The sequence below is a fragment of the Schistocerca piceifrons genome, chromosome 4 (genome assembly GCF_021461385.2).
Source record: "Schistocerca piceifrons isolate TAMUIC-IGC-003096 chromosome 4, iqSchPice1.1, whole genome shotgun sequence".
Lineage (NCBI taxonomy): Eukaryota > Metazoa > Arthropoda > Insecta > Orthoptera > Acrididae > Schistocerca > Schistocerca piceifrons.
The window spans coordinates 148,215,923-148,241,043 of NC_060141.1; the positions used below are offsets into that span (position 1 = coordinate 148,215,923).

Here is a 25,121-nt window from a genome sequence, read left to right on the forward strand (position 1 = left end):
CCGTGTGAAGCGTCAAAACGAGCCGCGTGGTCTTCTGTAGGCCCAAATGAGGAGGAGGAGGAGGAGAATGATCTTGCTCATCATTGCACTGATTCCACTGTCAACCGTCTTACAGAAAAGGAATGTGGGCAGTCAAACAGAGAGAAATTCTCAGAAAATATTCCACCTGCTGTACATGGATTACCGGAAGCTCTACGGAAAATCTGAAATTGAAATCCGGGTTCTTACGAATAGTCAAAATTTTCAGCAATGACATGATCGTGGAATTCGACTTAGACAAATGCGCTCTATGCACTAAAGAAGGGCAAAACCTCAGAAAGTGAAGGTATCAAAACGCCAAATAGACAAACCAGAAGTGTCATCAGCCCGAAACCTACAAATACCTAGGGCTTTTACAGTTGAACAGGGTGGGCATGTAAAAAATTTGGCTAGCAAAGAGTACACCCAGAGGACCAGAAAAATTTTCAAAAGCAAACTGAAAGGTGGCAATAACTGAAAAGGCACTCAATGCAAGGGCCATACTCGTCAATATCTACACTGTAGGCATTGTGAACTGGACGCAAACAAATTGAATAATGTGGACATGAAAACAAGAAAACTCGCGACAATTCACCAAACAGTCCACCTGTGCAGTGACGTCGACAGTCTGTACTTGCCCACAAGAACAAACGGTAGAGGACTCTTAAAAGTGAGGTAGATACTGGAAGAACAGAAATATGCGTAGGCAGGATGTGTGAAAAGTAGCCAAGAATCTGTCATTTAAATTAAAAATCTTTTCAGAGTACAGTAAACCAAGAATCAATATCAAAAAGCTATGAAAAATAGCCAAGAATCTGTCATTTAAATTAAAAAATTTTTCTGAGTACAGTAAACCAAGAATCAATATCAAAAAGCTATACCTTAATGCCAAACTGGCATAATAATAATAATAATAATAAGAAGAACAATAGTAAATTAGAATCGCACTTTGAAGATGAGGTAACTAATGTGGTACTTACTAATTAGAATTCTCTCTTGCAATTTTAAATTGCAGTCTCATTCAACCAAACACTCGTCGGGTTTTAAAGCACATGCCGTTTGAGGTTGAAACCAGTCGAAATCGATGCATAGCGCAACATGTTTTACCCGCAATGCAGTTTACCCGAGCAGATGTGCCAGTAGACGCAAATATAATATTTGTTGCGTTTGTTGTGAGTATTTGTCAACTAGGGCCGTGAAAAATGCCGCTCTTCGACAAAAAACACTACCCATTTCTAGCTACAGCCTGCTCTTGGGCTAAAGAAAAATCCTTATCCAAATGTTCTGTCAGGAACTGACATAATCTAAAACCTGAACTACGTGTCAAAACAAATATCAGACACTCTTGTCTAATCGCACGAAATTAGTTAACACGACATTAAGTACAATGCATAATAAAGTAAGTTGAACAGAAGCTAGATAAGAAAATTTTACTGGATATCTAAATAGGGGTTCCAAACAAGGCTTAAATTAGTTCATTCTTCCTCTGACAGATCAAAATAATCTTTTACAAGAAAACAAAGGAAAACAACCAAAATACAACATGGATATCTGGAACTTACGACTCCTGTTAACCTATTTTCGCGGCGGAGTTGGGACTCTTGGACCGCTTTCCTTGTCACGTAAGTATTGTTACAGCCAAAGAGATACGTAATTTCATCAGTCGCCATAAGGGGATGCTACTGTTGTTATATGATGAATATAGCCTCGAAAGACTCCTAGGTCATTGTATCCTTTATTGTTCCCAGTCAGTGGATGGCCGCGCTATTGTAATCCTTGCTGGTGCCTTACTTCCATCTCCCTTGTTTACAGCTATCAAGTTTTAAGTCTTTTTTGGGAAACTCTACTATTATTACAGTGCCTTGATTTGTGTTTTGCGCTCTGGGTGTGCTTCAATAAGTATCCTCTCTCTTGCTTGTCCCTTCTCACTTCGTCGATTCGGGTTCCCTCAGTTTTCATAACCAGAAAGGAACTAAAAATTCTGTTGCAGTTCTTCATCCTTAGTTTCTAATTCAGTGATGTTTAACTGGCAGGTAAGAAATACTGTACTGAGTTTATAGTGCTTGACAAAAAGTTGGTGCTTGCGAGCAACTCCGTCGCCATATATTTATACCATGTTACGATTTAACGTAAACGAATACTGGGAATTGTTTGTGCATATTACGAACAACTTAAATTGGAAGGAACACATAGAAAATGTTGTGGGGGAGGCTAACCAAAGACTGCATTTTGTGGGCAGAACACTTAGAAAATGTAACAGACCTACTAAGGAGACTGCCTACACTACACTTGTCCTCCTCTTTAGGATACTGCAGCGCGGTGTGGGATCCTTACCAGATAGGACTGACGGAGTACGACGAAAAAGTTCAAAGAAAGGCATCACGTTTCGTATTGTTGCGAAATATGGGAAAGAGTGTCACAGAAATGATACAGGATTTGGGCTGGAAATCATTAAAAGAAAGGCGTATTTCGTTGCGAAGGAATCTTCTCCGAAATTTCAATCACCAACTTTCCCCTCCGAATGCGAAAATATTTTGTTGACACCGACCTACTTAGGGCAGAACGATCACCACGATAAAATAAGGGAGATCAGAGCTCGTACGGAAAGATATAGGTGTTCATTCTTTCCGCGCGCTATACGAGATTGGAATAATAGAGAAGTGTGAAGATGGTTCGATGAACCCTCTGCCAGGCATTTAAATGTGATTTTCAGAGTATCCATGTAGATGTAGATATATGTGAATTTTTGCGTGACGGGGAGGCACAACTCCTGTAAGCAGAAAACAAAAAAATACTATCCAAAAATATCAGCATCTAAACGCAAAGATCTGTTATTCGAATGCAGTAAAAACATAAAAAAAAGTCGTTGCATGATAAGAGAGGCTGAACAAAACACACGCAGACATTGCATCCAACACTATTGTTTCCTATCACAGAATTTTAACTGGGAACATTTCTTGAAAATTCGTAAGTGGTGAAATACTTTATTACATAAATCGTTAATAGTAGTTGCGTTTAGAGCAACTGCTATCTGCAGAATCGCATAGAAGTCCATTGTTCATGAGAAATCGTTGTCAGAATCACATGATAAATACTGGGACAGGAAATAAATCTTTACTATGCGAACCGTGTAGGACAAGCTGTTGATAGGCGGTTCTCCGCAGCGTTATTCATCACGTTCACAGCGCCCTCGATTTGCTGTACGTGAAAGGCACATAAGAAACAAAGGAGCGATGCCGCTACAAAGAAATGTTAGCAGAAGGCTTCCACAATTGAAGCAAGCGCGGTGGGGTCGATACACTCCAGTGAATTTCAATGCCAGCCGTAAACTTGGCCGTAACTCCGTTCCGTGTTCCGTGATCGCGAACTTCGACACGTGATGCTTTCAAAAACTTTAGAACATGTCATTCCCTAGCCGTTATCCACCATAAAACAAGGAGAGAGGAGGAGAGGACGGGGGTGGGGGGGATATAGTTTGAGGAATTAAATGTGAAAGAACACGGGTGAAGTAATGGAGGATTAGTACCTAAAGTCACATTGACGATGACGTCATTAGAGACTGGGCACATACTTGGATTGGAGAGAGATGGAGAAGGAAATGGATCGTGTCCTTCACAAAAGAATCATATCTTAATCACGCGCATCTCGCCCAGGGCTAGGGCAACCTGTCGCCCAACATTCTGCTGTTTTGCTTTGCTGTATGAAGTACTCGGTCTATCCCAATATTGCTGCGACTACAACAACCCTGCTTAGTTACTGGACTGTCTTGCTTTCGCTATTGGTATACTTATGGTGACTATTTCTCTGTTTGTGGCTTCCGCTTTCGCATCGGACTTGGACAGAAAAGTCGCCAGATTGTAATCACTTCAGAATGATCATTTCTAACATTATAGGGCGTGGAGAAGTGCTGTCTTTTCAATAGAGTATTTCATTCGCCAGAGTTTCATTATGAAGCGCAGGTTCATTTTCAGGCCCTTTGTAGACTATCACATTTCTTCGTTGTAGTGTCAACACCATAGAAACTGGGTTGCTTTCAGCACCAAAATTCTAAGATGAAAGTTCCTGTAGCATTGACATTACAAAGTAGGTCTTTCACTATTGAAAAGACAGCAGACGGGCTTTATTAATAAGGCTTAAATTCTTTTCAGTATCTGTTATGCCTAACTTAGTCACTAAAGCTAATAACATTAACTTGTAAAGGAGGATTAAAAGGAAGAGCAGATTTCATTTTTTTTATTGTTTTAAAAAATGTTGTAGTACCACACGTAACATTTGTGTTTGTGACTGACAATTCGCAATTTTTCACAAACAGAACTTTTATTGATGTAAGTTCACAAGGTTGATGACTGAACATACAAACGAGAAAGGTAACAATAACGAAAAAGTCTCCTAATTGAGGCAAACAAACGTTCACTTCTAATTTTCCACAAAGGTTCGTGGTAACACTCTCACACACTAGTAACAGTCCAGTTCCGAGAAGAAGACGTAATCTTCCACAGTCGCAGTACACAAGGCCGGCATCCGGCGTGAACTGAACTTTGGGCCTGATTCTAGCCCCTAAATAGCTGTCTCCAGCCAATCAGGTTTTGGCGTAGTGATACTTCCTGCAGGCTGTGGCTCGAGCTCCCCCTGCAGGAAGTAGTGCTCGCAATGTCTGTATCCATTACCTTAAATGTAAATAGCCGGTGTTTACCATGGTGCTTTTGGGTACGCCCTGGGGCTTAGACAACCTCGTCCTCTGTAGTTTTATATGGATTGCCGGTCCTCAGGGGCTACCTTTGCTCCGGTATAACAACTTGTTTAGTGTACCTTCAAAAGCTGCATCATACTTTGTAAATGTTCGGATAGCTGCCGCTTAACTGCAGTGTGTGTTCGGTTTACAGCACTGGTCCATTTGGGACGGTGACGGGAAAAGGAATGATCGCATATTACGTCACAATTGCTTTCCATCTACCAGTTAAGATTAGTCAACATGATGTAATGGAGCGAGGCACGTATAACTGTGGTTAAGGCCCTGGACTTTCATTCGGGAGGAGTTGGGTTCAAATCCCTGTTTGACGCTCCGGATTAAGGTTTCCTGTGGTTTCTCTAAATCGATTAAGGTCATTATCGGGATGGATTCTTGGCAAGGGACACGTCTATATTCTTCCCCATACTTGTTTCTTCCTGTTTGTTCCCTGTCTCCAATCGTCATCGATGAAAGTTAAACTGTAATCTTCCTCTCTTGCAACATAACATAAAAGCGTGGAAGAGCGAACATCGTGGCGTAGTCAAAAAACATTACCATTACTTTTTTCTCTTTTTTGCCATTTATTTCCGCAGATTTCATGGCTTTTGGCTTTCGTGCATCAAATACACAATAGGCTCAAATGTCTCCTGCAGATGTTGAGTGTTAAACTTTGTTCACAATAAAATTTTAAAATCTCCAAATTATTTTTTAAAATGACGTTATATCAGGTGCGACATGACCGGTGTGTTCGGTGACCTTCTGGACCGTTGTTCTGGCTATGGTATATGGTGTCTGGGTTTTGGCTGGAAAATAAACTTGACGAGATAGGAGCGGCTCTGGAAAGAACTCCTGAGATACTCGTTTCGCCATTTAGCGCTCCAGTCTAGTGTATCAGGAGTATCTATTCACGGAGCTGTGTACAAACACTGCAAAGTAACCGTGGTGCACTGACCGGGTGCACTGATTGACCAATTCAGACACTGTTGGCTACTGAATCTGTACATGATTGAGATTGACCCCAATTTTTTTTCCTTGTGAAGCATGGCTTCATCTAACAGAATACGTGGAGTCGAAGATAAGCTAGCGCTGAAGGTTTGAAAATCCTCGTCAATTGCATCAAGAGCCTCTGTACCACGTGAAAACAGGAGTGTGATGTGCAGTTAGTGCGACAGGAATTATTGTTCCTAGCTTTTCCCACCAAAGCAAGACTCCAGCCAAATGACATACAGGATATTGCAAGAACACACACTGCCGATGCATCTATTATAGTACTAACGAGGGAAACTCCGTATCGCACCCCTCTCAGATTTAGTGGTAAGATGGCCTAGTGGATAGCCCATCAAAATTCAACACAGACCAAGCATTAAAACAGGAAGAAGGTGCATCGAACCGTGAAAAAAGAAGCAAAACAGATCGGTGAACGGTCCAATCTCAAAATGTGCCACAGAGAGCGTTTGTCAATAGTGGCGTCGTGGTTATGTTGTCCCGGTGTTGGACTGCGTACCCTAATTTTTCCCCACACAATTAAGAACAGTCCGTCTGGTCATTGACGCATCTGTTTGTTGTATTCAAATTTGTGTCTGTGTCGTGGTATAATGTCCTTTTGCAACAGCGAAGTAAGGAAGGGAAATCCAGACGTGCGTACCTCGTATTTATTCTATACAAGTACCACATGTTATGATTTATTTATTTAATCGTACGGCTAGGGCCCCCCGTCGGGCAGGCCGTTCGCCAGGTGCCGGTCTTTCAATTTGACGCCACTTCGGCGGCCTGCAGTCGATGAGGATGATGATGACAGCACAACACCCAGTCCCTGAGCGGAGAAAATTCCCCGACCCAGCCGGGAATCGGACCCGGACCCAGAGGATTGACAATCCATCAAGCTGACCATTCAGCTACCGAGGGCGGACGCCACATGTTATGATACCACATGTTATGACTCTTGAGTTCTGTTTCGGAAGTTTTGAGTCTTGAATTCTTTTGTTTCAACAAAGTTCATACCTGTATATTTGTTTTCATTTCTGTAAGAGGTCTATGCGTCATCTCGCCTGTTCTCAGTACTGATCACATTTACTTGCGACGGTAATATATTCTTACCACTTTTTTCATATTCCATAATCAATGTATAGTATCACAATTGCCATGACTACAGGGGGAGATCAGACACGTCAATGACCAGACAGAAAGTTAACAATTTTATGAAAAAATGGGGCACGAGGAAGATTTGAACACGAATCTCCTGCTTTGCAGTCCAACACCGTGGTCACATAACCACGACGCCGCCGTTCTTTCCTTTCGCTCGTTGTTGCACATCTAGAGCTTGGACCGTTCACTGTTTCTAGTTTGCTTCTTTTTTCACAATTCAGTACAGCTTTTTCCTGTTCCCATGCCTGAGCTGTGTTCAGTTTTTGATGGGCTGTCCAATGGACCATTTTACCACTAAATCTGATGGAGGTACGATGGGGAGTTCCCCCTTGTAAGAGGTGTCTGAGGGTAGGGTGGTTACGGTAGATCCTCTTTCCAAGGCTGCTCCTAACTCGTGTACTTCGTCTTCTGACGGAATTGGTAACCCACCTGGTACAGTCCTAAGAACGAGCAGGAGAGTCACTGGCGATCGGAGCTTTGCTACGGCAGATCTGGTTCATGCGCTGCCGTACGGGAAACACTATACACCGTACGCTAATCACGGCTTTATCATGGTCCAGAGCTTCACACTGGTGACTTAGAATGTAGAATGTGTTCGAATAGTGTAGTTCTGCTGTATGCTGTGCACTGAAGCAAGGCGCCATTTCCCATTGCGGCTGATGCTGTTCCGCAGTACACCTCCGCGTAGCGTGGCGCAGCCGAGCAGTATGCGAGGTCACGGCGGGGAGGAGAGGGCGCCTCTGACCTCGGCTGCAGGGCACGGCTTGAGCGTCTACTGAGCAGGGCAGCGCAGGCAGTCTCCGGAAAGGCGGGCAGGCCTGCAACAACAACGGCGAGCAATTACGACGGGCCTCTGCCGAGATAATGAGCGAGGGACCTGGTGACTTGCGCCAAGGGTGCAGTTTATAGCCAGCGCGGGATTTTCCTTTGTGCTTCTTAAGAACGGTGAGGGTACGCTAACGATACCAGTCGAACTTCAGAGACCAGTTTTGTGGCTCTGTCGAAGGAGTTGATAATATCCCGCGTTTTTAGTCCTTAACAAAATAGGGTAATATTTTTTGCCTCTTAAAGTACGAGGGTGAGTCAAATGAAATTTCGCACCGTTATCCTGTAAGTTGGTAAGCGTGCTACAAACAGCTTGTAGAATGATCAAAATATCCACGGGTATGCTGCCGGTCTATAGTGTCCAACGGGCACAATATTTCGGCGATCATACATGTCGCCATCATCAGGTGAACTGACGGACTGAGCTCCTGTGAACGTGCCGGCACGGAGATCCGTACGCTATGGCTGCTCAGAGGGAACTGGGTTCGGTCGCGGCGGCGGCAGATTTAAATACCCTCCGCCCGCGGCGCGCTCCCTCCGCCGTCCGCGCCCCACGCCACGGTCGCGCGGTGGAACAGATTGCGACGGCGTCTGAGATGACGTCGGTGTGATGGCTCTGTCCGCCGTGGTCGTCACAACTATACGTTTGCTCGATTTACTCTTGATTAACTGGATCGCTGGTTCCCAAGCCTTGCTAAGATTATAGCCACAGTCACGGTTTATGAGGTCGTCATTGGTGCGAATTTCGATGGCCTCTCTAACAACGCTGTCCCAGTATCTCGACGTCTGTACCAGAATCCTCGTGCGGTCATACTCCATGGCGTGATTTTCCGACAAACAATGTTCAGCGACCGCCGACTTGCTCGTATACTTCAGTCGAGTGTGTCTCTGGTGTTCACGGCATCGATCCTCGACGGTACGCATCGTCTGACCAATATACGACTTGCCACATTGACACGGAATCTGGTACACGCCGGCCTTCCTCAAACCGAGGTCATCTTTGGCGCTCCCCACCAGTGCACGAGTTTTATTTGGAGTACAAAACACAGTTCCGACCCGGTGTTTCTTCAGAATGCGGGCGATTTTCCCCGAGAGTGCGCCTGTGTATGGAATAAATGCAGTGCCTACCTCCTCCCTCGTGACTTCATCCATCTCAACAGGTCGTGCTGCAGTGGTTGGGCGGAGAGCACGTTGAATCTGCCACTCTGAGTACCCATTTTTTCGAAATACAGTTCTCAGACTTTTTAGGCATGTCTTGACTTCCACGTATTTTCTTTTTAATGGAGAATACTACGAACAAACGGCCGGCGCAGTATCAGTATAAAGATGGCCGCCCCACTTGCGACTTGCACCAGGGAAGAACAGCGTTCTGTTATTCGGTTTTTGCGTAGTGAAGGTCTCAAACCTATTGAAATCATCGTTTAGTATGGTGATGCATGTTTGTCACAGCAGGAAGTCTACGAATGGAGTTGGAAGTTGGCAAATGGTGTGACTTCAGTGGAAGATGCTCCTCGTCCAGGTCAGGCAAAACGAGTTGTGACTCTACAGAACATTGCAGCAGTTGAAGCCATAATGAAGGAAAACCGCCGAGTGACACTGAATTACATTGCAGCATGTTTACAGATTAGTCACGGGTCAGCACACCACATTGTGCATGATGTACTCTAGTTTCACAAAGTGCCTGCAAGATGGGTGCCACGGCAGCTGACTCCTGAAATGAGAGAACGACGTGTTGATGCTTGTGAAGAACTTCTCTGGCGCTGTGAACGAGAAGGTGCTGGCTTCCTTGCAAGAATCTTTACTGGAGACGAAACCTCGGTTCACTTCCACCAACCGGAAACGAAGAAAGCGAGCAAGGAATGTCACCATTCCTCATAGCCAAAACCAAAGAAGTTTCGAACAGAACCGTCAGCGGGGAAGGTTATGCTGACTCTTTTCGGATGAAAAACGCGTCATTTTGGAGCGTTACATGCTAGAGAGACCACTGTCACCAGTGCATCATATACAGATTTCCTAAAAAATCGTCTGCGGCCTGCAATCAAATCAAAGCGACATGGATTGCTGTCAGCAGGTGTCCTTTTGCAACATGACAATGCCAGGCCCCACACTGCCCGTACAACAGTTGCAACAATCACAGACCTGCATTTTGAGTGTCTTCCTCATCCACCATACTCACCAGACCTTGCCCCAAGTGATTTCCATATGTTTGGACCATTCAAAGACGCATGGGAGAAAAGAAGTTCCGTTCTGATGAAGAGGTACGCCACGTGGTGCATGAGTGGTTGCGCGGACTACCAAAAGACCTTTTTCTAAACAAATTTATGCATTGTGTAAGCGTTGGAGGACTTGCATTGAGCGTGGGGAAGATTATGTTGAAAAAATGATACAGCTTCGTACCACTTCTGCAAAATAAATAATACTTTAACAAATATTAAAGGTTTTCATTTGACTCACCCTCGTAGCAACATTACCCACGATCTTCTCACCTGAGAAACAGCCTTTTCATCCCCCCCCCCTTTTTCTACATGTACATGCATACTCCGCCAACCAGCGCACAGTGTATGGGTGAGAGTATCCTATACCGCTACTAGTCATTTTTTTCCCCGTTCCACCCGTAAACAGAGCGAGGGAAAATTACTGCTTACACTGATCAGCCAGAGCATAATGACCTCCGACCCACTATCGATATAAACCCGTTCAGGCGATAGCAGCGTCACCTGGCGAGGAGTGACAGTCAGGTATACACGCGGTGCATGTAGCATCAGTGAGCGTCCTGTACGTATGTAGAATGGGAAAGGCGCACGATCTATGTAAGTTTGACCAAGAGCAGACTGTGATGGCTCAGAGGCTCGGCACGAGCATTTTGGAAACTGCACGACTTGCGTGCGAGGAGTGCTGTGGTGAGCCTCTGCAACATGTGGCGGAACAGAGATGAAACCACGTCCAGACATCATTGGGTTGGGCGGTCACCGCTCACTACAGATGTCTGACGACGTAGGCTGGGCAGACTGGTAAAATAGAACAGTCGGCGAACTTTGGCGGAACTAACATCAGATTTTAATGCTGGGCAGAGTAAAAGTGTGTCTGAACACACAGTGCACCGAACACTCCTAACGATGGGCCTCAGCAGCCGAAAACCCATGTATGTGTCATTGTTGACAACACGACATCGGCAACTACGACTGAAATGGGCACGTGACCATCGGCACTGAACGTTGGCGCAGTGTCAGAGCTTTTCATGGTCTAATGAATCCCGACATCATCTTCATCATGCCGATGGGAGGCTGGAATACGTAGACATCAAGGGGAACATTTCGTTGACACCTGTAATGCGGTATGGAGACAAGCTGGCGGTGGCTCCATTATGCTCTGAAGAACATATACGTCGGCATCCATGGGTCCAGTGGGGCTCGTGCAAGGCATCGTGACGGCCAAGGAGTATCGTATACTGGTTGCAGACCACCTACATCACTTCATGACGATCATGTTCTCCGATGGCAGTGGCTTCATACGCTTCATCAACAAGATAGTTCGCCATGTCACAAGCTGGGAGTGTGATGGAGTGGTTCGAGGAACAGAGAACTGTATATTCTTTCATACGCTGCGGTAAGATGTGACCCATGATCCTTATTTCTACGAAAGCTGACCGCTGACCGCTGTTTATTATTTCAAGTAGTACATGTATGTCTGCAAACCAGTCCTCAGTGATCTCACGGGCCTAGGTGAAAACGGCTCTGCTCTATCCATTACGGACCAGAGTGGTGCGGCAGATACCGTCTTATATCAGCAGTAAAATGCGCCTCTGTCGTGTCATATACGAAGTATATTCCCCAACCCTGCGCAATGGGAATATCAGACCGTCCTGGAAGATCCTGCTGCAGAATGCGAAGATACCTACGTCCATGTGATTTACTTGGAAAAATATATGGCCCAATGAGACGAGCACCCATGTAACCACTCAGTCAATAAGAAACTTTGTTCGTGTGATAACTCATGAACAGCATGAGCGTTTACATTAGGTTTTATACGGTTACATGGATTTATGTTCAAATACATTTGTACTAACTAGTACAGTATTTGATGACATCTCGCAATCACAAAATCACAATTACGTCGAAAACGGTACATTTGCGGACCCTAGCTTACTGGAACGTTTTTGCTTCTGTTACCATGTACTTTCACCTGTTTCAGTTCTCTCTGTAAACTGATAAAACTTTTTATATAAAAATTGAAACAGCTGGTGTTTCTGTAGGACACGTTACTGTAACTACGAATCCGAAGATGGCCGACAGTGCTGGAAGCCAGTGAGTGTGAAATCATAGTGTGATCGGCAAATTGAACAAAGTGTTTTTTTTCATAAATTTTGATAACTAGCCGACCCATTGTTCTGTTTGTTTGAATACAGTAAAGTGAAATTTGCAGATTGAATCACAAAACAAAAGCGCAAAGTATATCAAATATTTTGGAATCGCTGCATTTTCGTTGTTGTTGTGGTCTTCAGTCCTGATACTGGTTTCATGCAGCTCTCCATGGCACTCTATCCTGTGCAAGCTTCTTCATCTCCCAGCCTACATCCTTCAGAATCTGCATAGTGTATTCATACCTTGGTCTCCCTCTACGATTTTTACCCTCCACGCTGCCCTCCAGTACTAAATTGGTGATCACTTGACGCCTCAGAACATGTCCTACCAACCGATCCCTTCTGGTAGTCAAGTTGTGCCACAAACTCCTCTTCTCCCTAATTCTATTCAATACCTCCTCATTAGTTATGCGATCTATCCATCTAATCTTCAGCATTCTTCTATAATACAACATTTCGAAAGCTTCTATTGTCTTCTTGTCTAAACTATTTATCGTCCATGTTTCACTTCCATACATTGCTACACTCCATACAAATACTTTCAGAAACAACTTCCTGACACTTAAATCTATACTCGATGTTAACAAATTTCTCTTATTCAGAAACGCTTTCCTTGCCATTGCCAGTCTACATTTTTTATCTTCTCTTCTTCGACCTTCATCAGTTATTTTGCTCCCCAAATAGCAAAACTCCTTTACTACTTTAAGTGCCTCATTTCCTAATCTAATTCCCTCAGCATCACCCGACTTAATTCGTCTACATTCCATTATCCTTGTTTAGCTTTTGTTGATGTTCATCTTATACCCTCCTTTCAAGACACTGTCCATTCCGTTCAATTGCTCTTCCAAGTCCTTTGCTATCTCTGACAGAATTACAATGTCATCGGCGAACCTCAAAGTTTTTATTTCTTCTCCATGGATTTTAATACCTACTCCGAACTTTTCTTTTATTTCCTTTACTGCTTGCTCGATATGTAGATTGAATAGCAACGGGGAGAGGCTACTACCCTGTCTCACTCCCTTCCCAACCACTGCCTCTCTTTCATGTCCCTCTACTCTTATAACTGCCATCTGCCATCTGCTTTCTGTACAAACTGCAAATAGCCTTTCGCTCCCTGTATTTTACCCCTGCCACCTTTAGAATTTGAAAGAGAGTATTCCAGTCAACATTGTCAAAAGCTTTATCTAAGTCTATAAATGCTAGAAACGTAGGTTTGCCTTTCCTTAATCTTTCTTCTAAGATAAGTCGTAGGGTCAGTATTGCCTCACGTGTTCCAACATTTTTACGGAATCCAAACTGACCTTCCCCGAGGTCGGCTTCTACCAGTTTTTCCACTCGTCTGTAAAGAATTCGCGTTAGTATTTTCCAGCTGTGACTTATTAAACTGCTAGTTCGGTTGCATTTTCCTATTAACTTCATTTAGTCTGAGGAAATACTGTTAGTTATCTATTTCACATAAATATCGCCGCTTTGGTAGAAACTTTTTTAGTCCGACGTCACAGAAGTCTTCTGGCTAGTGTATCAACAGCCTAGAGTGAGGCATGCTTTGCAAGATGCCTGTTTTGAAGGGTACGGGTCGGTGGCTTGAGCACTCCAATCTAACGGACAGCGGTGACGACTCGGAGATACGGGAATGGTGCCGGTTGTAGCCATAGTGATGCGGGCAGCAGACACACACAAAGCGCTATCGACGACCCACTTAGGTCCTGGCTGGGCTGGCACGCAACGCGTGGGGCAGTTCGCGACAGCGGGCTCCGATATCCGGACGTGTGTCTCCGCTGCATGTTGCTGCTGTATCGAACCGGCGACAGTGTGTTTTACCGGCAGTGCAGGAGGATGACGTCATGCGGTCGCCAGTGGCGTGATTACTAACTCTTCGTTTGACCACCTACTCTGCCGCTAATTACCTTTTCAGAAATTCTTCTTTGTGAAGTCCGTCCTCTCCGACTTCACAGTCGATCTGGTGTCCCTGAGCTACGGAGATGTGTTGGCTATCGTCCTAAAGCCACACGATACTACGGATCGTATACTCCGTGATTCGTATCTCGAATGTAGCGTCTACATCACGCAGCTACATATCGATATTAAACTTCACCTTTCACTACTTATTTATTTATTTATTTATCGCATGGCTTTATGACATACTGAAAAATATATAGATTATAGAGGCCAATAAAAAAACTTTACAAACATCTAGGTTATTTATGTAATCGATCTACTTTATAGTCGAGAAATAGAATATCTGCTATGTTGGATTCTAATTCTGTTTAGCATTGACACCTCCAGTCATTCTCATTGTGTTATTTAGCTTGACGTCTATTTTTTGTGTTTATGGCCTGCCAAGCCAAAAGGGAACGAAATATTCAGCGGTTGAGAAGTCAAGTCCCTGAGCAGAAGAGCGCAGGGTACGTCCCGATGCTCCCTAGGCTGTACGACACAGCTATTGGAAGATCTTTTATAGTAAGTGCTGTGTTTTCAAACTGTGTGTTTACTCATCTTCCAGTGAGTTTATTGCACAGTTGAAAGCGGAAAATATTTGTTTTGCCGGCGTTTGGTTGAAGTCTCCACTTGTGAACGTACTTCCGCACTGCATAGGGGTCTAGCGCTAGGATTTCTTCTGATAGTTCAGTTAAGCTACACCTTGTTGCTAATCCCCAGTCGTCGGCGTAACAAAAGTTCCTAAATTTTGCTTTCAGCGTCTGCAATGTACAAGCTGAAGGGAAGTGGAGAAACAACTGATCCCTGTGGTAGACCGCTCTTTAATGTTTTGAGAATCTGATTTAGGATCCCGTAACAACTTGGAAAACTCGTTCGCAAAGAATTATGCGAAGAAGCTTGCCTGTCACGCCTTTTCCCAGACACTATCGAAGGCCGCTGATAGCTCAATGAATGTAGCTGTGGTTTTAAGTTTCCTTTGAAATCCTGCCTTGATGTACGTGGTGAACGACAGAAGCTGATCTGTTCAGCTCCATTTTGGCCGGAAAAACCAACTTGCTCGACCAGGACTGCTTCAAACTACTAAAACTTTCGTTGACAGCATCAAAGGAAGCCTCACACGCTATATACACGTATTCATTCCTGCTATCTATCCCGAACATTAACGTTCTCTCTTCGTCAACTTGCCACGAAAATCGACAAATTTAAGGCGCCATTTCGTTAAGGAGCTCAATGCCTCGAGCTGCAGCCAGACAGGGACAGGAAACATCAGACAACCCTCTCACCCGCCAGTATAATGTGGGAACCATGAAACGCTATCACTGACAAGGTTCTGATGGAGGTCATTTGCATTTCCCTTACCCAGACCTGTTATGAAGTGTCAAGTGTGCATCCCAACTCTCTGTCAGCACTAAGGCTTTTCCTGTGCAGCCGGACGGTGTGGCCGAGCGGTTCTAGGTGCTTCAGTCTGGAACCGCGCGACCGCTACGGTCGCAGGTTCGAATCCTGCCTCGGGCATGGCTGTTTGTGATGTCCTTAGGTTAGTTAGGTTTAAGTAGTTCTAAGTTCTAGGGGACTGATGACCACAGAAGTTAAGTCCCATAGTGCTCAGAGCCATTTGAACCATTTGAACCAACACCGTTCATAGCACCGCTCATTAAATATCAACTAGAATATACATGAAAACAATAAACTGAAACGAAGTGACAATCACATTGGCAGTCGTATCAGCACATACATTCGATCGTTCATATGATGTACAACACGAGAGTGAAAACAAGCCTACATTTGTTCCACTCCTATTCCTAGTAGCCACTGATTTGCAATGTGACGATCTTTTCAGCAACAAACCTAACTGCAGTAAAATAAACCAGTACCAAAATCTCTAACACAGTTGTTAGCATCTGCAGTATGAGCAATTATCGTAAATATCTTCACAGTAAAAAATTCACGTTGCGACTAATATGTTGTTCTCGTATTACAAATTCGCAGTGCATTGTTGTTGTTAATTCCTTATAAAAATCAGATTTCGACCATGTTCACCACTGTCATCGTCAGCTGCCACAGAAGTAATGGAATTTCACACGTGTAAATGATGTAGTAGTGCAGGTTATCTATAGATTTGCGACTGGATTCAAGACTTCTTTGCAGACAGATCTCAACATGTTGCTCTTAACTGAATAGAATCGACAACTGTAAACGTAATTTCCGGAGTACTCCAAGGGAGTTTAATAGGACCGGTACTGTTAACAACGTATATGAATGATGTAGTAGAAAAGGTCGGAAGCTGTTTAATACTGTTCGCAGATGATTGGATTGTCTATAAGAAATTAACAACACCAGAAGACAGAGAATGACTTGCGGAGGTTTGATGAACGGTGCAGGTTCTGGCAGTTGACTCTGTACGTCAATAAACGTATCATATTGCGCACACATAGGAAAAGAAATCCACTACTGCACAGTTACACTATCGATTACAAAATGTTGGAAACCGTATCTACTGTTAAATATATAAGAGTAGCTATCCAGAGAGACCTCAAGTGGTATGACCACATAAAACAAATGGTAGGAAAAGCAGAAGTCAGACTGAGATTCATAGGAAGAGTCTTAAAGAAATGTAACTCATCCACGAAGGAACTGACATACAAGGCGCATGTTCCACTGATACTTGAGTATTAATCATTTATCTGGGATCCTTACCAAGTGGGATTGATAGAGAAGATATGGAGATCATACGAAGAGTGGCACATTTCGTCATGGGATCGTTTAGTTGGCGCGAAAGGCTTATAGAGATCCTTAACAAACTCCAACGGCAGACTTTACAAGAGAGGTGTTGTGCATCACGCAGTGTATTGAAATTTCGAGAGATCTTTCTGGGAAGAGCCAGACAACACATTACTTCCTCCGACATACCTCTCACTAAAAGACCACGACGAGAAAATATGAGAAATTAGAGCTAATACAGAGGCTTATCGACAACCTTCGCCCCATGCGTCATTCGCGATTGGTATAGGGAAAGGGAAGGGAGTCAGTAAGTAGTACCAAACGCACCCTCCGCCACACACCATTAAGGATTCAGGTATTGATGAAAATGTCTACTCAAACAAGTCAGTATTCGGATGATGTTCGGAACAGCGCTGGGAAACTGTTCAAATAGTGTCCACGGCCTTCGGTCAGCTAAGAAAATTAGTGATATTGCATCCTCTGAAGAATAGTTGCGGTCTCTGTTCCAGGTATTTCGAAAATACCACGTAATGTGGCAACAGCTACGTGGAACAATCTGTTCCAACCATTGTTGCGAGGAACGTCGTCGTCGTTGTCGTAAATTGATTTCTAGGCGATTTGCTGCGATAACATTTATTTATTTATTGAAGATTAGGACCATCAGTATCTCCCTTACATCTAACCAGCCATTCCAAATACACTGACGGAAAAAAATCGCAAATCGGAACACAAAGAAGGAGTTTTGCGAGAGAAACGAAAGTTGTTGCGCTTGTTTCTGCATTTGAAAAGCGTCTATTAAAATTTCTCGCCAGTCGCAAAACAGTGGTGCTAATAGCGCTTGCCTTAAGTACACGATGTAACGGTCATGATCGTTAGTTACCTAAGACCGGTGAGTTGATGTTAGTCAATAATGCCTTTAAGGTGACAAAAACTGCATTATCAACACCTCACCGTGTTTGAAGAAGGTCGTGTAATAGGGCTATGAGAAGCTGGATGTTCCTTTTGCGATAATGAAAGAGACTTGGCCACTGTACATCATGCTGGCAGCGGTGGTCACGCGAACGTACGGCCACGTGGCACCACCGAGAGGGAAGACCATCGCATTTTGTGTGTTTTCTGAAGAAAGCTGCTACTAGCTTGGTGCCAGTGATGGCCGCAGTTTGGCTAGGAGTAGGTCAGTTGAGGGCCTGCAGAAAATCTGTCTGCGTGCTGGACACACTGGACCTACACCTGGAGTTATAGTCTGGAGTGCGATTTCGTACGTCAGCAGGAGCACTCTCGTGGTTATCCCACGCACCATAACTGCAAATTTGTTCGTTAGACCGGTGATTCGACCTGCTGTGCCGCCTTTCATGAACAGCATTCTAGGATCGCGCTCTCCCACATAGCGCTGTTGTAATGGAAAATGCTATACAGAGTGTCGACATGTTGCACTTGGCCTGCTCGATCACCAGATCTGTCTCCATTCAACCATATATGGAACAATGTCGGACTAAAACTCCAGCATTATCCTCATACAGCATTAACCATCCCTGTATTGACGGACCACGTGCAACAGTCATGGAACTCCACACCACAAACTGATATCCGGCACCTGTACAACAGAATTCATGCGCGTTTGCATTCTTGCATTCAGCACCGGTTATTAATGCACCAGTATTTCACATTTGGGATGGCTTATCTCTCGCTTACATTAACCTGTGATCTTGCAAAGTTAATTACTTGCATATAAAAAAATGGTTCAAATGGCTCTGAGCACTATGGGACTTAACAGCTGAGGTCATCAGTCCCCTAGAACTTAGAACCACTTAAACCTAACTAACCTAAGGTCATCACACACATCCATGCCCGAAGCAGGATTCGAACCTGCGACCGTAGCAGTCGCGCGGTTCCGGACTGAAGCGCCTAGAACCGCTCGGCCACCGTGGCCGGAACTTACATATATTTTCTAGAGAAATGTATTCATGCAACTTCATCACTCTACATTAATTACTTTCTGGTGTTTCGATTTTCTTTCGTCATTGAATTTTACATCATATACATTGCGATAAGCATGTTATAAGTTATATCTAAAGTACAATACAACATTTAGAAATTACTGTAGTACGGGAAGAGACACAGCTTACATTCATTTATGAGTGGTAAAGCAATAAACATAAATCACAGGAAGACAGATTTAAACTATGAGAGCTAGCAGCAGTGGATATGTGAGAAATGGTAAAGAGCGAGAGAATGCGGAAGTGATAAAGCACAATTAATGAGGAAAGAAGAAAAGAAAGGGACGTGAGTGATTGAGAAATGAAGAGAGAAGGTGACGTAACTAGAGAGCATTTGTTTTACTGTTCGGAAGAGGGGAAAGCGTGTTATAGAAGGTAGTTTTTGATGTAACTTTACGAGAGTGACAGAAGGAGGTGCTTCAGTTTCTTGTAGCTGGGATACTAGGTAGCTGAGACCTTGTATTTAATTTATGGTGAAATGATGGGTACATAACTCGCATGCGAGGTACTGGGTGCATGCGCACTAAGGAGCCGCTGAAGTACACGTGGCGCGTGTTACTCACGTGACGTGTCTGGCCACAACCAACCTAACTAGGCGCATGAAGCTCTGACATGGACAAATAAACGGATGTTCCAGAAGTAATACACACAAGTATTCATGGTTCTACTCACGTAGAAAGTTGTATTAGCATGTCTGCCATATCGTCCTAGCTTCTGCAGACCGTGTAACATGTGTGCATAAAAGTTGCTTGTCATATCAACATTTCCTGAAAACACAGCGACTGAATGCCCCGCCAGGATCTTCTATTGCTTGCCAGAAACGAAACTGCGATCTTTTATCGCGTCCTCTAAAGGTTTCCTTAACCATAGTTTGGAAATATTTTATTGGATGCTGCCATTGATACAAGCGATGAAATGTCCTTTGCCGTAACCTCAGAAATCCGAACAAAGCTTTGCGCTGTTCTGCATAAACCATCTACAGCACTACTATGGTGACGTAGAGGAAGTACGAAAATTTAATGTACACCGCGATATATGTTCAAAGCAGTTCAAAGATTACACTTAAAGGAAATTTTTATCAATTCGTTGAATCCAAAGACTTTAATTGTAGACGTCTTATATACTTCGTATATGTATTGGATGTCCACATCAGTGACAGCTTATGCCTATCACAAAAGTGACAGAAATCATGCCATGTTCATACCACCTCTGTGTAAACGTGTGAGCATTAAGTCACGGTATTCGTTAACTTTTGTGTGGGAGGTGTGCTGAATATATCAAGGATCCGACGATGATTATTTTCCGCTACCTTTCTTGGTCCGTAACACATGTTTAATATTTCGTGTCGTAAAAATTAATCTCACTTGGAACCCAATACACAGTCAACTTATTTTGCACGTAACTAAAACTTTTCCTTTATTTCATGATTGTATCACTCTGATTTTCAGATAAAACAGTCCCTGTTGCACAACCGCTTATGTAATGAAGATTATTTCGTCTGAACACTGTAATATCGCGTATGTTTCCCGCCGTTCATCGTCGGTAGAAAATCAGTGAGTAACAACTACCTGATGTTAAGTAAAGCTACGGGTAAAGATCAAATGTCCATCTCTGGTTACCTTAAGTTTCCCTTTTCTAGGTAATGACGATGTGGATTTATTTTTTGACAGGGAGTTAGATTCCGCCGCTAAAGAGAAGCACATTCAAATGGTCTATAGTCGCCACTGCATCGAACTGCCGAATTAAACTGGTTAAATTTATGATAAGAGATTAGACGTTGCTTACTCAGAACTTTGTGGTGCTAGTCTTGGAAATAATAAAAATATAGTACCTTTCTGTTATTATTACTTTATAAATCACACTAGCCCGTTTAAAGTTGTTCCAAGATCCCGTTTCAACTCCGCAAGTCGAAATCGTTTTTTAAAATCTGCCCCACACTTAATTGCTTTTTTCTGGGGCGCACAGAATGTAAATTGTAGTTCATAAAAAGGAGGGGCGGATCTTACAACAACTGAATGATACAACCATGAAATTAAAAAAATTAGCAACTGCTAAACGCCGACCACAAAAATTATTAAAATTATAAAAATACATTATCGCAACTCGAATTATTTCCTAAAATATCAGCATCCAGCAGGTTTCATCAATGTGATTTCGTGGTTGCTTGCAAACCTCAGTAGGCGCTGTCATTGGTTCGTGAAGAACAAAGCCGTAAAGCTACGCATTAAACGTAAGCTATCAAAATTCAAAACAGACCTCTGATTTTCTTGTAAGTCCACCCCTAAGTGCCTCGACTGTTACGTGATGGCCTCTTAACGTTCGGACATAAAGCTGCGGTTGCTAACCAATATATTGTCGACTTCAGTCCGAATACTGGCTCATACAACTCGCCACGCTAGACCGTAAAAGTCTCTTCATTTCTACGTATCTACTGGAGCCCACACCCACTGAATCCTCCTTATGGTAGTCAAGCCTTCGCCTTCATCCGTTTTTATCCCCTACAGCTAGCTATCCCTTCTTTCAGTCAAATTGTGACAATTTTTTCGCAGTTTCGATGCAGTATTTCTTTATAAGCTTTCTGATCAATCTGTCCATTTAAAATTCACCATTCTTCTGTAGCACCACATTGCAACACCTTCAATTTTCTTCTAATCTTTACTGTTTATCGTCCACATTTCACTTACATATAAGACTACAATCCAGACAAGTACTTTCAGAAAAAAATTCTTAATACTAATATTGTATTTCGATGTTAGAACAGTTCTCTTTTTCAGAAAGGCTTTTCTTGGTTGTGCCAGTCAGCATTTTATATCCTGTTTATTTTTGTCGCTAGTTGTTTTCCTGTCCAAATAACAGCAGTTGTCTGCAACTTTCTGTATATCATTTCCAACTCTAGACAACTTTCCCTTACCATTGTTTCATTCTTATCAAATGAAACTGTATGGTTCCTGAAGTCTTTCCAAGTCTCAAACATCAGTGTTGTATGCATGAAGACTGAAACAACTAATGTAAAATATGTACCAAGGCTGGGACTCGAACCCGGTCTCCTGGTCACTAGGCGGATTCACTACACACTGCACCTCTCTGGCACAGGGGCTTTGCACAACTGCAGTACAAATCCCGTTCACGCCTCAGACCACTCGATATTCCCCCTAAAATCCAAAAGTGGGCATAGGTGTGAATGGGAATTTGGACTGAGGAGGGAGGCATTCTAGAATAGTCCGTGCAGTTGTGCAAAGCCACTGTGCAAGGGTGGCGTAGTGGTTAGCGCATCTCTGCCTAGTGAGCAGGAGACCTGAGTTCGAATTCTGCCCTCTGTATAAAATTTCAGATTATATATATGGCCATAAAAATTGGTACACCAAGAAGAAATGTTGATGATAAACGCGTATTCATTGGACAAATATATTATACTAGAACTGACATTTGATTACATTTTCACGCAATCTGGGTACATAGATCCTGAGAAATCAGTACCCAGAACAATTACCTCTGGCCGTAGTAACGGCCTTGATACGCCTGGGCATTGAGTCAAACAGAACTCGGATGGCGTGTACAGGTACAGCTGCCCATGCAGCTTCAACACGATACCACAGTTCATCAAGAGTAGTGACTGGCGTACTGTGACGAGCCAGTTGCTCGGCCACCATTGACCAGACGTTTTCAGTTGGTGAGAGACATGGAGAATGTGCTGGCCAGGGCAGCAGTCGAACATTTTCTGTATCCAGATAGGCCAGTACAGGACCTGCAACATGCGGTCGTGCCTTATCCTGCTGAAATGTAGGGTTTCACAGGGATCAAATGAAGGTTAGAGACACGGGTCGTAACACATCTGAAATGTAACGTCCACTGTTCAAAGTGCCGTCAATGCGAACAAGAGGTGACCGAGACGTGTAACCAATGGCACCCCATACCATCACGCCGGGTGATACGCCAGTATGGCGATGACGAATACACGCTTCCAAAGTGCGTTCACCGCGATGTCGCCAAACACGGATGTGACCATCATGTTGCTGTAAACAGAACCTGGATTCATCCGAAAAAATGACGTTTTGCCATTCGTGCACCCAGGTTCGTCGTTGAGAACCCCATCGCAGGTGCTCCTGTCTGTGATGCAGCGTCAAGGGTAACCGGAGCCGTGGTCTCCGAGCTGATAGTCCATGCTGCTGCAAACGTCGTCGAACTATTCGCGCAGATTTTTGTTATCTTGCAAACGTCCCCATCTGTTCACTCAGAGATCGAGACGTGGCTACACGACCCGATACAACCATGCGGGTAAGACGCCTGTCATCTCGACTGCTAGTGATACGAGGCTGTTGGGATCCAACACGGCGTTCCGTATTACCCTTCTGAACCCTCCGATGCCATATTCTGCTAACAGTCATTGGATCTCGAACAATGCGAGCAGCAGTGTCGCGATACGATAAACCGCAATCGCGATAGGCTACAATCCGACCTTTATCAAAGTCGGAAACGTGATGGTACGCATTTCTCCTCCTTACACGAGGCATCACAACAACGTTTCACCAGGAAACGCCGGTCAACTGCTGTTTGTGTATGAGAAATCGGTTGGAAACTTTCCTCATGTCAGCACCATGTAGGTGTCGCCCTTGTATAAATGCTCTGAAAAGCTAATCGTTTGCATATCACAGCATCTTCTTCCTGTCGGTTAAATTTCGCTTCTGTAGCACGTCATCTTCGTGGTGCAGCAATTTTAATGGCCAGTAGTATAAAAAAATGGATCTGAGCACTATGGGACTTAACTTCTAAGGTCATCAGTCCCCTAGAACTTAGAACTACTTAAACCTAACTAACCTAAGGACATCACACACATCCATGCCCGGGGCAGGATTCGAACCTGCGACCGTAGCGGTCGCGCGGTTCCAGACTGTAGCGCCTTTAACCGCTTGGCCACCCCGGCCGGCGCCAGTAGTATACACGTTGTACACAAAGAGGTAGAAAGTACAGCAATATGTTATCTTTACCTACTTCATATTTCGTAAGTGTGTAAAACGTTTCGTTTCATTAACAGCCTTTCAGAACTTCCAATAAACCACGGTAAATTTCCAAATTCAACTGCTCAGGCTGCGTAGTTTATTTTTACTCTTCACCAGTAAAATTTTAGTTTCACAGCTACAGCAATACAGCGTAACAATCGATAAAATTGTTGCTATCGTGATCAATGTTAAATAGTCTTTCGTATGTTACCAGAGACAAAATCTGTCGGTACCAAATACAACCTAAAGACTGAACCTTACAAAGTTTAAATAATTCCGTTTAAATGGAATGTTGCCTCGTCACTAAACACTAAACGCGGGAGAAAACTGTCATCCTCCATCTTGCCAAGAACGAAATTGGAGAACTCAACGCGTTGTTGTTTGTCACTTTCACGAAGAGGTTGCAGTTACTGAATTTTGTATGTTTCATGTGTAAACGGCGACGCAACACACGCCAGCCGGATATCGGGAGCATGTTAACTGTAGAGCCGCACTGCGAACGGATTTCTGCGGACTCCTTGTGAAACTATAGCGGAAGCGTTCGACGTCTGTGTCAGACACTCGGGGACCGACCGGCAATTTGCCTTTATACGAAAAACCTGTTTCTCCGATTTGTTCATGCCATCGTCTAATGCTCTGTGCTGTAGGAGGATCCACACCATACCTAGTCACGCTGAGCGGTTATTACTGACCCGCACTGCACAAAACGTAGAACACAAAACGCTTTCTTTTGTCCTGACATCATTTTTACCAGATATATATATATATATATATATATATATATATATATATATATATATATATATATATATACATACATAGTGAAGTGGATGCACACTGCTGCTACCTAGCGGGAAAACTGTAAAACTCGATAGTTTGCTGTTTCCAACACTACGTTGTTCACGCACATGTGTCAAATAACACAATAGTTGTGATTTTTTTTTAATCGGATGAGTCTTTTTCATATAAGATGTATATATTCTGAGACGGAGGGCAGAAAACTGCAGCGTCCAGTACTCACCTCGGGCGTTGGGAAGCTATCCGCAGGATACGCTGATATATTCTGCAGCACACAGCATTCCACAGGCCTTGTCACGGCAGCTGTTCATTATCGAAGGAAATTCAGCGAACCCTGGCGTATAATATCACGCGACGTTCCCACAAAATTAGAGGCTCGATAACTGGCGCTTGATAGAGAGAACCTGCTTTGACAGCGCGGAATCAAATGAAACGTTTCCTTCGCGCCCTCTTTAACTCATGGGGGCGTTAACCTCTACATAATTTATCATCCTGGCGAATAAGCTCAAAATGAGGTCGACTCTCCGCAGACGCGGTCTCTACCTGAATCGACGCCAGTTCTACGCCATGACATCTTTCCAGGGGAAATACTT

The 25,121-nt window shown here is 43.7% G+C and overlaps 1 protein-coding gene across 1 annotated transcript in view; it reads left to right on the forward strand.

Annotated features, from left to right (window-relative positions):
- Positions 1–25,121, forward strand: part of LOC124795175 (serine/arginine repetitive matrix protein 1-like) — a 475,479-nt gene that overhangs the window by 323,804 nt on the left and 126,554 nt on the right. The gene's annotated exons all lie outside the window — the stretch shown is intronic.